General features: G+C 44.7%; 1 non-coding gene across 1 annotated transcript; it reads left to right on the top strand.

Moving 5' to 3' along the window:
- The first annotated feature begins 274 nt into the window (after window positions 1-274).
- trnar-ucu (transfer RNA arginine (anticodon UCU)) lies at window positions 275-365 on the top strand. Its single transcript is given in 2 exon segments — window positions 275-311; window positions 330-365. It is a non-coding gene; the product is annotated as a tRNA-Arg (tRNA).
- The last annotated feature ends 18,651 nt before the right edge of the window (window positions 366-19,016 follow it).

Genomic DNA, 19,016 nt, shown 5'->3' with positions numbered 1-19,016 from the left:
GGCAGAAAAGGCTCGACGGGCTGAATGGCCTACTCCTATGTTCCTCTGTTCCTCAGAGAGTTGGCGCCAGCACGCAGCCTTGCTTTACCCCACTGCTGATCTTGAAAGTGTCTGATGTTGCTCCATTGTAACTGATGGAACTGTGCATGTTCTCGTGGAAAGAAGAGATGATGCCCAAGAGTTCAGGAGGGCAGCCGAGTTTCCATCGCAGTTTGAAGAGTCCGTCTCTGCTGACAAGGTCAAAGGCCTTGGTGATGTTTGTTAAAATATGTGCGGCTCTGTGGCGCAATGGGTAGTGTGTTGGACTTCTAAATAATGATAAAAAAGGCATTCAAAGGTTGTGGGTTCAAATCCCACCAGAGTCAGATTTTGGACCAGAGACAGAAGAGCACGACGGAACAGAGAGTGAACAAGTGTGTCAAAAGCACTGATTCAGAGACAGAGCGAGAGAGAGAGGAGCACAGCATGAGCAGAGCTGGGGCAAAAAAAATCAAAAAGTGACATCACAATGGAGAGTGAGAGCAGGGAAACAGAGAGCCGCTGGGGTGAGTTTACAGGATTTGGTTCTTGCTTCGGTGCAGTGGAAGGAGCTGTTTGGTGAGGATCTGTTGAGCTGTGACATCACAGGCAAGCAGGTAGTTGATTGGTTTGGAAATAGCTGCATGTTTGATGAGTATCTGGTCAGTGATTAAGGTCCATTTTAGTCCTAATGTTTAAAATAGTAAACAAACTAGTGGTAAGCTTAATAAAATATACAATAAAATAAACAATTGAATAAAATAATTAAGTAGTTAATTGAAACACGTTAAGGATGACAGGACAGGTGATGTGTCACAGCTGCAGCATGTGGGAGCTCCTGGATACCAGTGTGATCCAGGGCAAACACGTCTGCAGTAAGTGTTTGCGGCTCAAAGAGGGAGAAAAAAGGAACGTGGGGACAGTATAGTAAGGTGGATTGACTCTGTTCTTTGCAGCAAAGAGCAAGAGTCCAGATGGCTGTGTTGCCTGCCGGTGCCAGGATTCAGGACGTCTGCTCAGGGCTGGAGTGAAACATACAATGGGAGGGGGAGGATCCAGTTGTCGTGGTCCATGTCGGTACCAACGACATAGGCAGGACAAGGATAGAGGTTCTGCATAGTCAGTATGAGGAACTAGGCACCAAATTAAGTAGGAGAACCTCAAAGTTAATCATCTCTGGATTATTACCTGAGCCATGTGCAAATTGGCATAGGACAAATAAGATTAGAGAAAGTAATGTGCGGCTGAAAGACTGATGTGGTTGTCGTGGGTTCTGGTTCGTGGGGCATTGGCACCAGTACTGGGGAAAGAGGTGGCTGTACCGTTGGGACGGTCTACACCTGAACCGTGCTGGTGCCGGTGTTCTAGCGAGCCACATAACGAGGGACGTAGAGACGGTTTTAAACTGAATAGTGGGGGCAAGGGATCAAATTTGGGAAGATATGGTGAATCAAGGAGGAGAGGCTAGGCAAGAGAGAAAGGTATAAATATGGGAAATCATAAGGAGAGTGTGACAGGAAGGGACAGAGCAGACAAATCTAAGAGTAAATCAACAGATAAGGCTAGAGGTGACAAAAATAATAAAAGGACAAATCTAAGTGCTCTGTATCTGAATGCATGGAGCTTTCGAAACAAAACAGATGAACAGAGAGCACAAATAGAATAAATAAGTACGATCTGATAGTCATTACAGAGACATGGCTGCAGGGCGACATAGATTGGGATGTGAATATTGGAGGGGACATGGCATTTAGGAAGGACAGGAAGCTTGGAAAAGGTGGTGGGGTAACTCTGTTAATTAATGATGGTATTAGTGCAATAGAGAGGGATGACCTAAGTTCAGGAGATCACGATGTAGAAGCAGTTTGAGTTGAGATGAGAAATAATACAGGCAAGAAGTCACTTGTGGGAGTGGTGTACAGGCCACCTAACATTAACCACACTGTAGGATGGGGTATAAAAAAGAAATAATGGCAGCTTGTCAGAAAGGTACAGCAATAATTATGGGGGATTTTGATCTCCATATAGACTGGAAATTCTGATTTGCAGAGGTAGCCTAGACGAGGAGTGCATAGAATGTTTTTGGGATAATTTCTTGGAAAAATAAGTTCTGGAGCCAACCTGAGAGCAGGCTATACTAGACCTGGCATTGTGCAACGAGATAGGATTAATTAATGACCTCATAGTTAAGGTGCCCCAAAGTAGTAGCGATTATAATATGATTGAATTTTACATTCAGTTTGAGGGAGAGGAGAGTGTGTCCCAAACGAGTATTTTAAACTTAAATAAGGGCAATTATATGTGCATGAAAGCAGAGCTGGCTAAAGTGAACTGGCAAATTAGGTTAAGGGATAAGTCAATAGAGATGCAGTGGCAGACATTTAAGGAAAATTTCAGAATACACAGAATAGATACATTTCAACCAGAAAGAAAAATTCCAAAGGTGGGACTCACCATCCATGTTTAATGAAAACAGTTAAAGATACTATCAAACTTAAAGAAAAAGCCTATAATTGTGCAAAGATGGGAGGCAGGTCAGAAGATTGGACAGAATATAAAAAAACAGCAAAGAATGACTAAAAGATTGATAAGGAAGGTAAAATTAGAGTACGAGAGAAAGCTAGCAAGAAATATAAAGACAACTAGTAAGAGTTTCGATAGATATTTTAAAAAGAAAAGAGTTAACAAAGTGAGTGTTGGTCCTATGGAAAGTGTGTCTGGGGAATTAATAATGGATAATTAAGAGATGGCAGATGAATTGAACAGAAACTTTGCATCGGTCTTCAATATTGAGGATACAAATAACATCACAGTATTCGCTGTAAGTCAGGAAATGGAAGGGAGGGAGGAACTCAAGAAAATTACAATCACCAGGGAAGTGGTACTAAACAAATTGTTGGAGCTGCGGGCTGACAAGTCGCCAGGTCCTGAATTGGCCAGTGAGATAGTTGATGCGCTGGTTTTAATTTTCGAAAATTCCCTCCCTTCGGGAAGGTTCTGTTAGATTGGAAAGTAGCGAATGTAATTCATTTATTCAAAAAGGGAGGGAGACAGAAAGCAGGAAACGACAGGCCAGTTAGCTTAACATCTGTCTTCGGGAAAATGTTAGGAGCGATTACTGAAGATGTTATAGCAGGGCGTTTAGAAAAAATAAAGGTAATCAGGTAGAGTCAACATGGTTTTGTGAAAGGGAAATCATGTTTAACCAATTTATTGGAGTTATTTGAGGGAGTTACATGTGCTGTGGATAAAGGGGAACCGGTGGATGTATTGTACTTCGATTTCCAGAAGGATAAGGTGACATATCAAAGGTTATTGCAGAAAATAAAAGCTCATGGTGTCAGGGGTAACATATTGGCATGGATAGAGGATTGGCTAGCTGACAGGAAACAGAGAGTCAGCATAAATGGGTCATTTTCCGGTTGGCAAGAAGTAACGAGTGGTCCACAGGGATCTGTGCTGGGGCCTCAACCTTCTACAATTCTCGAAATGACTTTGATGAAGGGACCAAAAGTATGGTTGCTAAATTTGCTGATGACAAAGATAGGTAGGAAAGTAGGTTGTGAAGAGGACATAAGGGGGCTACAAAGGGATATAGATAGGTTAAGTGACTGGGCAAAGACCTGGCAAATGGAGTATAATGTGGGAAAGTGGGAAATTGTCCACTTTGGCAGAAGAATAAAAAAGCATATTATCTAAATGGTGAGAGATTGCAGAGATCTGAGATGCAGAGGGATCTGGGTGTCCTAGTGCACGAATCGCAAAAGGTTAGTCTGCAGGTACAGCACGTAATTAGGAAAGCTAATAGAATGTTATCATTTATCGCCAGGGGAGGTTATGCTTCAGCTATACAGGGCATTGGTGAGACCTCTTCTGCAACACTGAGTACAGTACTGGTCTCCTTATTTATGGAAGGATGTAAATGCATTGGAGGTAGTACAGAGAAGGTTTACTAGACTAATACATGGAATGGGTGGGCTGTCTTACGAGGAAAGATTGGACAGGCTAGGTTCGTATCCACTAGAGTTTAGAAGAGAAAGAGGCGACATGATTGAAACATACAAGATCCTGAGGGGTTTTGACAGGGTGGATGTGGAAAGGATGTTTCCCCTTGTGGGAGAATCTAGAGCTAGGGGTCACTGTTTAAAAATAAGGGGTCACCCATTTAAGACAGAGATGAGGAGCAATTTTCCCCCTCAGAGGGTCGTGAGTCTTTGAAATTTTCTTCCTCAAAAGGCGGTGGAAGCAGAGTCTTTGAATATTTTTAAGGGAGAGATGGATAGATTCTTTATCTGCAAGGGGGTGAAAGGTTATCGGAGGTAGATGGAAATGTGGAGTAATCAGTTCAGCCATGAGCTTATTGAATGGTGAAGCAGGCTCGAAGGGACGAGTGGCCCACTCCTGCTCCTAATTCGTATGTTCATATGTAAAGACAATGTAGAGTGGTCTGTACTGTTCACAGTACTTGTCCTGTAACTGCCGAAGTGAGACAATCATGTCGACTGTCGATCTACCAGCTCTGAAGCTGCCCTGAGACTCAGGATAGATGTGTGATGCCAGGGTCTGCAATCTGGTCAGAGCAATGCGAGCAAAGACCTTCCCCACAATACTTAGCAAGGAGATGCCTCGCTAATTTCTGCAGTCACTGCGATTCCCCCTTATTGTTGTACAAGGTGACAATGTTTGCATCACGCATGTTTTGAGGTGCAGATCTTTCCTTCCAACAGAGACACAGAAGTTCATGGAGATGCTGCAGTAGAACCGCTTTTCCACTCTTGATGATTCCAGGTGGAATACCATCATTTCCCGGGGCATTACCACTGGCAAGATGGTCAATGGCTTTGTTGAGCTCCACTATGGTGGCGTCACTGTCCAGCTCCTCCATGACAGGGAAGTCTGGAATGGCACTGAGAGCCACTTCAATGACAATATTCTCCGTTATGTAGAATTTAAGGTAATGCTCCACTCACCTTTCCATCTGCTTGTTAACAGATGATTCCACTTTGACACCGCACTGAGACCTTGAGCATTGTTGTCTGAAAGAGCCTGATCGAGGATGTTGAGGAACTCCTGGGTCCGTTCTGGATCAGTGGTTCGTCAAGAGTTGATCTGAGGACGACGTTCTTCTTGGATGGATGAAGCTTCCTTGGCTGAAGCCTGACCTTGCTACACACCAGGGAGTGCTCAGTGTCACAGTCAGCGCTGTGATAGCTGTGAGTGATGAGGACACTGCTGAGGGTGTTTGCACTGGTGATGATAAGGTCTAGCTGGTGCCAGTGGTGTGATCTCAGATGTCTCCAGGACACCTTGTGGCACAGCTTGACCTGGAAGTAGCTGTTCATCACACAGAATCCATGGTGACAGCATAACTCCAGCAACCTCTGTCCATTTTCATTCATCTTGCCAATCCCCTGGTGCTCTATGCACATTGGCAAAGCTGTGTAGTCAGTACCCAAGCTTGTGTTGAAGTCTCCTAGAAGGTACAGTCCCTCAGTGCTGGGAATTCTACTGATGGCAGTATCAAGTGTCACATAGAATTGATCCTTGACATCTGGGGTGGAGGTGAGTGTCGGGACATAGATGCACATGAGATTAACTGGGCCCACGCTTGTTGACAAATGAAGAGTAAGAAGTCTCTCTGAGCCTACTGTGGCTGGTTCACTCATCTCAAGTGGCGTGTTTTTTACTGTGAAAACCACTCCATGCTGACGAGTTGCCTCTTGGGCTTTCCCCTGCCAGAAGAAGGTGTAGTGTTTCTCTTTGAGGGATCCACTTTGGACGAGTCTAGTTTCTTGCAGCACAGCAATGTCCACATTGAGCCTTGTGAGTTCTTTGTCCATCAAAGCTGTCTTGTGTGTGTCATCAACCTGCAGAAGGGTGTCAGTAAGGCCAGGACACATGGTCCTTACATTCCAGCTTGTGATGCGAAGGACTGGTGTCTTCTTTGTTGAGCTTGTTTTTCTTGGTGCATTGATTATCGATCCGCCTGTTGAGAGATGACTCTCTAAGCTCCAAGCACCCATTGAAGCAAGCAGGTTGTGGCAGGACAGCACCTAACTGATTGGGGGCGACCCAGCTTGGAGTGGGTGGTAGCTATCCAATGAGATACGATGATCTCTTCAACTGTCAGAAGTAACCCCTGGTGCTCATACTCTGCACCAATTGAGTGAGAGCTTATAATCGGTAACCGTTTATTCCCGTGTTGTGCTAATGTTTAAGCACAAATGGTGTCCTCTGCACGGCACGTTAGTACTGAACACAAAATGGCTCCTTTGGTCATGTGTTAATTATAAAATGGCTTTCTTGACCTTGTTAGTTATTACAATGGATACATTATAAAAATGGTCAAATTAAACTACGATCGAACTACCCAAGCTTACCTGCATCCTCCAGTCCTCTGGCAACATTCCCATATTTAAGGAGGATTGAAAGATTGTGGTTCGAGTCTCTGATATTTCCACCCTTACCTCCCTCAGCAACCCAGGATGCAACCCATTCAAACTGGGTGACTTTTCTACTGTGAGAGCTGCCAACCTTGTAATTGTCTCCTCTTTATCTATTTTCATCCTGTCCAATTTCTTCACTTCCTCCTCCTTTACTGTGACATTTGCAGCATCCGCTTATTTTGTGATACTTAATTAGTGCCTCAGCAACACCCTCTGTCTCCACAGGATCTCCTAATTGATCCCCCCTTTCATTGACTGTCCAGATGTTGGGAAAAGACTTCAGTGTTCCCAGTTATGTGACCTGCGAATCTTTTCTCATACATTCTCTTGCTAATCTCATTTCCTTTTTCAGCTCTCCTCTGTACTTTCTGTATTCTGCTTGTTTCTCTACTGCATATGAATCCTCACATGATTTCGATATGAATGATTTTTGAACTATTTTGTTGAAGGATTGAGTTTTGTAAATTTCTCCCTAGCTCCCCTCATGGTCAGGCAGAAAGTTTAACTGCTGTGTTTTCAAACAGCAACAGCTTTATTTGAAAAGCCATTGTGACAGGATTCCGGGTTTTAATCCAGTCACAAATCTGGTTCTGATGTCCTGTGGCTCCAGCTGTCACATGACCTGTCAGAGGATGACCTCATAATTAGATTAGATTAGAGATACAGCACTGAAACAGGCCCTTCGGCCCACCGAGTCTGTGCCGACCATCAACCACCCATTTATACTAATCCTACACTAATCCCATATTCCTACCAAACATCCCCATCTGTCCCTATATTTCCCTACCACCTACCTATACTAGTGACAATTTATAATGGCCAATTTACCTACCAACCTGCAAGTCTTTTGGCTTGTGGGAGGAAACCGGAGCACCCGGAGAAAACCCACGCAGACACAGGGAGAACTTGCAAACTCCACACAGGCAGTGCCCAGAATCGAACCCGGGTCCCTGGAGCTGTGAGGCTGCAGTGCTAACCACTGCGCCACTGTGCCGCCCAATTGGCCCAGTCATGGAGCTGTGGGTTGATGTTTAAATTGTTTCAAAATAATTTTCCAGAAGGACAATCAAAATGAATCGATATATGAAAGGTAGATTTTGTGAATTTGTGCTCCCAGTGGAAATTCCTGCAGAGTCTGCTGGTTTTCATATCCCCAATTCCCCACAGGAAGCTCTGTGTCGGAATCTGTATTCATTATATCAATATTATACAGAATCATTTCATGGGAAACCCCAGTGTGAATTGTAGACAGTTGGGTCAGTTTTAACTTTCAAATTAACACAGAAGCAAAATACTGCAGATGCTGGAAATCTGAAATAAAAACAGAAAATGGTGGAAATACTCAGCAGGTCTGGCAGCATCTGTGGAGAGAGAAACAGAGTTAACGTTTGTGGTCTGTGACCTTTCATCAGAACTGGGCTGAAATTGTCTGAGGGCCAAGTGGCCTCTTTCTGTGCCTTAAACTTTCTATGAGTCTAAGATTCTGTGAGATTCTGGAATCAATTTCAGGGTCGATGACATTGCACTCTGTAAGGATAGGAAGATGGAGATTATTAAGTACAGTGCAAGAATATAGATGCTTTTACATTATTTTAATCAAAATTGATTTAAACTTTGTGTTCACGCATCCGATCTTTTGATCACAATGACACTGATAACAATGGAAAAAGCAAGACTTGCATTTCACGACCACAGGACGTTGCAAAGCCTTTTACAGCCAATGAAGGACTTTCCAAGTGTAGTCACTGTAGTCATGTAGGAAACATGGTGGCCAATGTGCGCACAGCAAGCTCCCAGAAGCAACAATGTGATAAAAACGAGATAATCTGTTTTTACGTGATGTTGATTCAGGGTTAAACAATGACCAGCATCCCAGAAATAATTCCCCTTCTATTCTCTGAAATAGTGCCATGGTACATTTAACATCCACCTGAGAGGGCAGAGGGATCCTCAGTTTTCTGTTTCACCTCAAAAACAGCATTTCTGATAGTGCAGCACTGCCTTAGTACTGTCCTGGAGTGTCAGCCATTTTTAAAGGGCTGTTAGTCCTACTGGAAAATATTTAAAGGAAGATTAAATGAAATGAAATAAATACATTGCTTTTGCCTCTCTCCCATCCCCCCAATAACAGTTAAATTAAATTAAAACCTACCTTTACCATCTGACCCCAACTGCACAAACTGTAAACTGTAACCCTTCCCACCATCCCCGACACCCATGACATTAATTTGACTCCGCCCCCCCCTCCCCCACACTGAGAAACTTACCTTCTCCTCCCTCCCCACCAGTGTTGCACCTCATTTCCCCGGATGGGGCTCCGAAGGCACGGCAGTGCCGGTCACTGTGCTGAAGATCGCAGTGGGATATCAGGAAGTGATGGGATAATAATTAATGCAGGTTTGTGGTCCCGTTGCCGAGCGGTGGGGGTCCCCCACAAGGCCCCGCCGTTGCTGGCAATATCGAGCCAGGCCCTGCCGGCGTTGAGGTCCGTGACGGGCCTCATCTGGGGCCATCTTCAGGCGGCCCCCACCCCACCCCCACCACAGATCTCGACGTTGAGGGCTCTATAGAATCCAGCCCATTGTTTCTGTCAATCTCAACTCCACAAGGACTTGCCTGTTAATTGTAGAAAAATTAAAGCTCTATAACCTTTTGATAAAAGGGGGTTTAAATCCATTTCCAAACAAATGATAGTTCTCATTGTATCCAGAACATGTTTTCTTACATACAAACATACCAATTAGGAGCAGGAGTAGACCACTCGGCCCCTCGAGCCTGCTCCACCATTCAATAAGATCATGGCTGATCTGATTTTAACCTCAACTCCACATTCCCACCTGCCCCCAGTAACCTTTCACCCCCTTGTTTATCAAGAATCTATCTACCTCTATCTTAAAATATTTAAGAATTTCTGTCGTCCAGCAACTCTCACTTTATTTCCTGGATTTCACCTAAAAAATGTATTTCCACACTTTGGATATCCTGTACTTCATTAATGTTTTTGCTCTCTGGGGATTTCCCTTTAATTATATTCAGTGCTGGGATTTTACTGCCACACACTGACTGAAAGTGTCCCATCTTTCTGCAGGAAAAACACTCAACTTCTTTGGCGGGACAGTTTTCCCACTTGTGTCTCTCTCGGCCACACCTACTGCAATTGGTTGCAGCTACCACTAGATGCTCTTCCCATCTTTCTTGTCTTTTACCACTAATTTTTCCTTTTGTTTTCTTAACAAATTCAATTGAGTCTGCTACTCTCGAGATCAGACTCTCCCTGTCCCCTCGGACAACGGATTGGTTAAACTTTCTAACCTCTGCTTGTTTGCTCAATTGAATCACTTTCGTTAATGTGAGATCAGCCCTGGACTGTAGATGATCTGAAAGGGTGTTGTCTAATACCCCGAACACAATCCTGTCTCCATTCAGCTCTTCTCTTAAGTTGCCGTATTCACAAACCTCCGTGAGTTTGTACAAGTTATTGATAAATGAATGAATGCTCTCCCCTTTCTGTTTTGTACGCTTATGAAATTCAAATTGATTCTTGACAATGCAGCGGCCAGCCGACGTCATCAGAGCGCTCCAAGCTCGCACATGCACAAACAGTCTCCTGCGCTCTGAGATGCTGCTCATGCTCAGCCCACATCTTCCAGGACTAACTGGCGCATGCGCGAGAAAACGCTCTCCCCCCTCGGCCACTCACTCCAGGCCGCTCGCTGCCCGCTCCCTGCTACCCCGCTCCCCCGCCCTCCGGCCGCTCGCTACCCACATCCCCACACTGCCCTCTCTCCGTCCACTCATGCCGTACTTCTCCCCACATCCCTCCAGACACTAGCTCCAGGCCATGCCGCTTCCCTCCTCTCGGCCACTCGCTCCAACATTTGATCATTCATCACCGCATCACCCGCAGAAGCAAGGCGGGCCTCGAGGGGTGATGGGGCAATGTTGGAGCGAGTGACCAAGAGGAGGGAAGCGGCACGGCCCATGGCCTTGAGTGTGAGCGGCCAGAGAGCAGGATGGGGCTGGTGGTGGGGGAAGCGGGGAGTGAGCAGTCAGAGAGTGGGATGGGGGGAAGTGGGGAGTGAGTGGCCAGAGAATGGGATGGCACTGTTTAGAGGGGATTTGAGGAAAAAATGTTTCACCTCGAGGGTGGTTGGAATCTGGAACACACTGCCTGAAGGAGTGGTAGAGGCAGGAACCCTCACAACATTTAAGAAGTATCTAGATGAGCACTCAAAACGCCACAGAATACAAGGCTACGGCCACGTGCTGGAAAATGGAATTAGAATAGATAGGTACTTGATGGCCGAAAGGCCTGTTTCTGTGCTGTGTAACTCTATGTCTCTATGAAACCTCACTGAATTACAGAGGGTGTGCAGCACTGTCAGGGGTGCTGCCCTTCTGATGAGACTTCAAACAGCACAACGTTCTCCGAGTATCAACCAAAACATGTCCATTGTGTAGATATGTGCCATATTTGCTTATGAAACGGCAGTCACTGCTCCGAAAGTAATTCACTTTAAGTGAATTAAGATGACTTGGTACTATATAACTGGCGAATGCACAAGAGGGAGCGGGGGATTGTTGGGGGTGGGATGGAGGCGGCGTCGGCAACCTTTGAAAGTCTTTTTGGGTCGAAGTTGTTTTCTATGATACATTGAATTGCGCCATCTTTCATCCTGGCAGCTGCCTGAATGTCACAGACAGTGATGTTTCAGTGGAAGAGGCTGCATTTGCGCATGTGCTAGTACAGCACCACCTGGTGGTTGCGTTGTCAGCAAATGCAGCGTTTTAAATTTGGCTCCACGATGAAATTTTATTCCTGAATTAAAATAGGTCTTGAGTGCCTGAATAACTTCTTCACACGTAACCTTCTGTTCTTCATGAGGATGTTGCCTGCACACTCCCTCCATTGCATACAATAGCATACTGACCTGCTCCATGTCTGGCTTCTGCACGAGACCCGATGCAGTACGATACCTTGCAAACCTCTGGAACCATCTCGGCCACTCCTCGGCTTGGTTCAGTCCAGTGACTTTTTCAAAGTTCTCCGGTAGAGGCAAAGATTTCTCCATCTTCGCTTTAGTTTACTGTGGCCCCCATATAATATTCTGATATCTGTCAAGTCTTAGTACGGAATTTATAAGAGTCTGATGGTTAAAATAACCTGAGTTTACTCTACATTTCTTGCATGGAAGGTTTCATCGACAACTCTCCATGAGGTGCCGTACAGATTATATATATTACATCACTTCCTGTGATAATGTACACAGTCTATTTGCATAATCTGCCCAGTAACAACCCAATGTCCACTCAATTATATTATTATTCAGATGTGAGAAAAGCTGAGGAAGGGAATGGAGCATCTGAATGAAGATTTCATGATGCTGATGATGTAAATGAGGATCTGTTACCCATTCCACAATCCCTCTTTATTTCTGTGCATGTTTCTCGATGCTGTTTCAACCAAATTGAAAAAGAATCACAAATCCTGCTCTGGAGCCTCAGGTACTAATTACCCAGAGGCATGGTTGCCAGTTGGTCAGGCGTCAGTTTTGTAAAGTGAAGATCACGGGTTCAATCTTCCTCCATGCCTTGTGATTAGTTTCTCATCTTAAATGTGATGTTTTCCTGAAGGATGCCCATTGCATTTGTTTTCCGCTGATTGTTTCAACCATCTGGAAATCAGTGTCCTGTTGCACTTCATCCTGGACACTGGGACGAACATGAGGAGTAGCCACATGGTCCCTCGAGCCTTCTCTGCCATTGATAGAGTGAAAATATCTGAGGTCCAAGCACTGAACCTTATTACTGTGCATATGCCGGATATTTAACAGAGCTATTCTATTAATCCCACATCCCGCACTCCTGTCCTTTCCCTCATTGCCCTGTTATATTTTCCATGTCAGGTATTTGTCCAATTCCATTTAGAGTTACCATTGAATCTGCTTCCACTGACATTTCAGGATTGCATTCCAGACCAGAACAACACACTGCTGAAAAAACAATCTCCTCATCACAACATAGTGGTGCACAGTGGCGCAGTGGTTTGCACCGCAGCTTCACAGCTCTGGGGACCAGGGTTTGATTCTGGGTACTGTCTGTGCGGAGTTTGCAAGTTCTCCCTATGACCTTCTGGGTTTTCGCCGGGTGCTCTGGTTTCCTCCCACTGCCAAAAACTTGCAGGTGGTAGGTAAATTGACTGTTGTAAATTGCCCCTAGTTTAGGTCGGTGGTAGGGAATGTGGGATTACTGTAGGGTTAGTATAAATGGGTGGTTGTTGGTCGGCACAGACTAGGTGGGCCGAAGGGCCTGTTCCAGTGCTGTATTTCTAAATAAATAAACTCTCATTATTTTGCCAATTACTTTAAATGTGTTTCCTCTGGTTACTGACCTTTCTGACACTGGCAACACTTTCTCCTTCTTCACTCTATCAAAACTCTTCAGGATTTGCATTTCCTGCTGCCTTTGCTGATATAACAAGGCTGAGCACACATCACCAAAAGGAATATGATTGGCTATGAATCACATTTATCCTTCCTGTCAATCTGATGTGGATCTTGTATTTTCCCGGAACCAAACAACCTGAGCAGCAAGTGTGGGTTCCAGTGATTCCCACCGCTCTGAGAGAGAGAGGATGTGATAATGAGCCAGATAGAAGAAAGGAGTGAGATAGAGAGTAAATAATCCCTGGTCTGTTCCTACTAACCCCCCAATACCCGACTTAAGATGGCATTGTTTTCTCCTGTCTCTCCACATTCTAATCCATTGATGTTTGCAATCCTTTCATCTGTCCCTTTAATTCCTGTTTCCTAATCCATTGATGTTTCACAATATCCCAATCCATTGATATAACTCAGTCCATAGAATTTCCCAATCCAGATATTTTCCAGTCCATTGACTTTCCCAATCCATTAATGGTTCCTGTCCATTGACATTCCCAATCCATTTATATTGCCTGTGATTTCAAAGCAACTGTGGAATACAAATAGTATCAGTATTATCAGATACATCAAGACGAGGTGCAATAGCCAAGTGGACAGATGTTGGGTTTATAAAGAAAAAAGCACTGGCTCGATATTTGTCTAGTCTAACACTGGATCTGAACTCTCAACCTACTGTATTTCTGTGGGTCTGCTGACTTGCAGATGTGAAGAACCATTGGATGTTTCTCAATCCTCTGACTTTTCTCATTCTTGTGCCGCACTTGTTCCTTTGGGTTCACCAGTGAAGAAAATTATTTCCCATTACATTTGGTGAAGACTTTAATAACCTCACGTTCTTGTGTCTCACCATCTCAGGTCAAACTCCCTACAGAAACTTTATTCATTTAACTAATCTGCCGGAAACATTTTCAAGGGCGCAGCCATTCCTTCATTATGTTTCCTTCTTTGACATGTGATTCATAAATATGTGTGCAATGGAGAGAGAGAGTGAAAAAAAGAGAGAAAGAGAGGGAGAGAGAGTGCAATAGAAAGTTAGAGGACCAGCTAAAGACAGACAGAGAGAGAGAGGCAGAGAGAGGTAAAGCGTTGGACAGAGACAGAGAGAGAGAGAGAGAAGCAGAGAGAGTCATTGAGTCATGGAGTCATTTTGCCCATCAAGCCCATGTAAATCAATCCATTCAGTCCCATTCCCCCGCTCTATCCCCATAGCCCTGTAAGTTATCTAAATCTGTCATATTTATTATAATCTTGTACATGTCTATCAAATCTCCCCTCAATCTCCTTTGCTGCAAGGAGAACAAACCCAGCTTCTCCAACCTAACCTTACAACTAAAATCCCTCATGTCTGGAACCATTCTGGTAAATTTCCTCCACCCTCTCAAGGACACTCACATCCCTCCAAAAGTGTGGTGACGAGAGCTGGATGCAATTCTCTGCTTGTGGCCAAACTAGAACTTTATACAGGTTCAGCATAACTTCCCTGCTTTTGTCCTCAATACCTCTATTTATGAAGCCCAAGATCCCATATGCTTTGCTAACTACTCTCTCAATGTGTCCTGCCACCTTCAAAGAACTATGCACATGAATTCCCAGGTTTTTATTCCTACAAATATACTTCATTCATATAAATCTGTAAAAAAAATGCATTCTAAAACAGTTCAAAACAGCACAAGTTAACAGTCCAAAAAGTGCAAAGGTGCTATTGCACCTATTCTCGATGCATCTGATAATACTGATACTATTTGTATTCCACAGTTGCTTTGAAATCACAGGCAATATAAATGGATTGGGAATGTCAATGGACAGGAACCATTAATAGATTGGGAAAGTCAATGGACTGGAAAATATCTGGATTGGAAAATTCTATAGACTGAGTTATATCAATGGATTGGGATATTGTGAAACATCAATGGATTAGGAAACAGGAATTAAAGGGACAGATGAAAGGTTTGCAAACATCAATGGATTAGAACGTGCAGAAGCAGGAGAAAATGATGCCATTTTAAGTCGGGTGTCGGGAGGTTAGTGGGAACAGACCAGGGCTATTTTACTCTCTAACTCACTCCTTTCTTCTATCTGGTTCATTAAGTTTTCTTCAATAGAGGGGTGAGTTGCCTCACAACCCTTCCATTCCATTTTACCTGCCATGTACATTTTACAGCAAAATCATATCTGGTGTATACAGCCCGAGGGGTTTCCCATGGGTCCAGTTCCTTAGTTCACTATGGCGGGAGGACCTTACACAGTGGTCTTTCCACATTGAGCCTTTGCAGTGGCTACCCCAAGCTTTAGTGTGTCCTTCAGCACGTAGTCCTGGACCTTGGAATGTGCCAGTCTGCAACACTCGGTCGTGAACAACTCTTTGCGCTGGAAGACCAGCAAGTTTAGGGCAGACCAAAGAGCTTCTTTCACCAAATTGATGGTCCTCCAGCAGCAGTTGATGTTTATCTCGGTGTGCATCCCTGGGAACAGCCCGAAGAGCACAGACTCCTGTGTTACAGAGCTGCTTGGGATGAATCTCGACAAAAACCACTGCATCTCTTTCCACACCTGCTTTGCAAAGACACATTCCAGAAGGAGGTGGGCAATAGTTTCTTCCCCACCTACTCAGCAGAGATGACATCTGTGATTGAAGCAAAAAGCAGAACCGACATGATGCACAACATGAGACCAGCAGCCAGAACATTATATGACTTGAAATTAGCCAAGGCAGTTGTGCAAAAGACAGTGAGACACTGCACAAATAAACACTGGACAAAATCACAAATGTAACAATGCTTTCAAAAGCAAATCTCCCGAGTATGCTCACACTCGTCAAGCAGAGGTGACTTTGCTGGCTCAGGCACGTTCGCAGGATGGAAGATGACACATTCCCAAGGGTATTCTGTATGGGGAGGTCGCCGGAGACAGAAGACCAGTTGGATGCCCAAAGCCCCACTTCAAGGAGGCCTGCAAGCAGGACATGAAGGCCCGAAACATCGATTTTCACACATGGGAGACACTGGCCAACAACAGAGGGAAATGGTGATATTACCCCTGGACTGGTGTGTGCGTCACCATGACGATCAGTAACTACAGCAGTTCGACAGCAGGTGCCAACATGGAAAACAGCGACACCTGATAATCCCACCTCATATGTGTCACTTGTGGAAGAAATTGCCTCTCACAGATTGACCTCTTCAGCTATCGGACAAAGTGCACCATGGGAAACTATCCCATCACCAATGGATTTGCTGCAAGTCCATCATCTCACATAGAAGGAAGGATGACGACGACATCTACAACCAGGGCGGCCCATCGTGCCTGTGGCAGCTCTTTCATTTCCTTTCAACGATTTATCGAAATTCCCTTTTCAACCTTACGATTGAGTCTCCTTCCACCATCCTCTCAGGCAATACATTCCAGACCAAAATCAACAACAACTTGTGTGTAACTTTCTTGAGCACCTTTAATGTACGGGAGTGTCGGAAAGCGAAATTTGACCCAGAACCACATAAGACCATATTAGAGCAGATGGCCAAAAGCTTGGTCACAGAAGTAGCTTCCATGAGTGTTTTAAAGGAGGGAAGAGAGGTGGAGAGGCGGAGAGTTCAGGGAGGGAAATCTCAGGCTTCGGGCCTGGACAGCTGATGGCACAGCCGCCAGCGGTGGAGCGATTAAAATCAGCGATGCTCAAAAGACCAGAATTGGAGCAGTGCAGGAATGTCGGGGTGAGTGAACCAAATAAAATCCGGCCCTTTGTATCCCCCTCACAGCTGACATTCCCACCTAGCTATTTATTATCAATCAATTTCGCTCTTGCAGTTCTATTTCACACCACGAGATGTCAGTCTCATGCCATTTCAGAGCAAGCTGCATGCAAGCTCACTTCACTGCCAGTCTCATACTGTGTTGAGTGGACAAGGATCTTCTTCTCTTGCAGTTTCTCCAAATGAGAGGTGTTCATTCTTGCCCCTGCACTTCAAAGAAACTGGGAAAAAAACATTCTTAACATTTTCTCACATTCACGCACCCATTTACCCCAGTGATAATTCACAACATTTTCTTTGTACCATCGCCATCTACATAACTTAACATAGTTAAATTAAATTCGTGACAAAGCGCTGGCGATAACATTGTTCTTCCCCAAAATATGTACAATTTTCAAATGATCAGGCTGTAGCAACAAACTCCATCTAAATATTCTAGTATTTTGGTTTTTAAACTTATCCACAAACGTTAATGGGTTATTGTCAGTTTATATTAGTATTTCTTTATAGTCCTGGCGGACATATACTTTGAAGTGTTTGAGAGCCAGTAAAAGACCGAATGTTTCTTTTTCCACAGTGGAATACTTTTTTGATGCCAACTTAGTTTTCTTGAAAAGTACCCTACTGGCTTCTCTATGCCCGATTTGTCATCCTGCAATTGGACTGCACCAACCCCCAGGTCGCTAGAATCGATCGCTATTTTAAAGGGTTTCGCAAAATTTGGAGCAGCCAACACTGGTTCATTAGGTAAGATTGCCTTTAGCGGCGACAGGGAGAGCGAGGTGGCAGCTGGGTAAGTGAGTTTACAACTTATATAAACTTATCTTTTTGTTTCGGCAGTTTCTTTTTGCAGCGGCGACAGGGAGAGTGAGGTGGCAGCTGGGAAAGTGAGTTTACAACTTATATAAACTTATCTTTTTGTTTCGGCAGTTTCTTTTTGCAGCAGCGACAGGGAGAGCGTGGTGGCAGCTGGGTAAGTGATTTTACAACTTATATAAACTTATCTTTTTGTTTCGGCAGTTTCTTTTTGCAGCGGCGACAGGGAGAGCGAGGTGGCAGCTGGGAAAGTAAATACTATATATTTGGGCAGCGGCTGAACCCGAGACACTACACCTGTAGTGTCTCCCACCCGCCCTCCTCCTCTGACCAAAAAAAAACGACTCGGTGGTGTGCAGATAAGGTAAGGCTTTTTCTATTTATTTTTTTTTCGTGTGATTGGTAAAAACTTTTCGTTCCTTTTTCATTTATCTAAGTTAAGGCTAAGTTAAGCTTAAGTTTAAAAATGGCAGGAGGTCTCAGACCCGTGTTATGCTCCGCTTGCTCAATGTGGGAGCTCAGGGACACGGCTGATGTCCCTGACTGCTTCACGTGTTGGAATTGTGTCCAGCTGCAGCTCTTGTTAGACCGCATGACGGCTCTGGAGCTGCGGATGGACTCACTTTGGAGCATCCGCGATGCTGAGGAGGTCGTGGAAAGCACGTTTAGCGAATTGGTCACACCGCAGATTAGGATTGCTGAGGGAGAAAGGAAATGGGTGACCAAAAGGCAGAGAAAGAGCAGGAAGGCAGTGCAGGTGTCCCCTGCGGTCATCTCCCTCCAAAACAGGTATACTGTTTTGGATACTGTTGAGGGAGATGGCTCACCAGGGGAAGGCAGCAGTAGCCAGGTTCATGGCACCGTGGCTGGCTCTGCTGTTCAGAAGGGCGGGATAAAGAGTGGAAGGGCTATAGTCATAGGGGATTCAATTGTAAGGGGAGTAGATAGGCGGTTCTGTGGTCGAAAACGAGACTCCCGAATGGTATGTTGCCTCCCAGGTGCACGGGTCAGGGATATCTCAGATCGGCTGCAGAACATTCTGAAGGGGGAGGGTGAACAGCCAGTTGTCATTGTGCACATAGGCACCAATGATAGAGGTAAAAAACAGGATGAGGTCCTACAAGCAGAATTTAGGGAGTTAGGAGCCAAGTTAAAAAGTAGGACCTCAGGGGTAGTAATCTCAGGATTGCTACCAGTGCCACTTGCTAATAAGAGTAGAAATGAAAGAATAGTCAGGATGAATGCGTGGCTTGAGAGATGGTGCAGGAGGGAGGGGTTCAGATTTTTGGGACATTGGGACCGGTTCTGGGGGAGGTGGGACTATTACAAATTGGACGGTCTACACCTGGGCTGGACTGGAACCAATGTTCTTGGGGGTGCTTTTGCTAACACTGTTGGGGAGGGATTAAACTAATGTGGCAGGGGGATGGGAACCAAATGAGGAGGTCAGTGGACAGTAAGGAGGTAGTAACTAAAGCCTGTAAGGAACAAGATAATGAAGTCAGCGTGACTAAGGGAAAGAGTAGACAGGGAGCAGATGATGA

The sequence above is a fragment of the Heterodontus francisci genome, unplaced genomic scaffold (assembly GCF_036365525.1).
Source record: "Heterodontus francisci isolate sHetFra1 unplaced genomic scaffold, sHetFra1.hap1 HAP1_SCAFFOLD_59, whole genome shotgun sequence".
Taxonomy (NCBI): Eukaryota; Metazoa; Chordata; class Chondrichthyes; order Heterodontiformes; family Heterodontidae; genus Heterodontus; species Heterodontus francisci.
The sequence above is the reverse complement of the archived record's forward strand: the minus strand, read 5'-3'. Positions and strand labels throughout refer to the sequence as shown.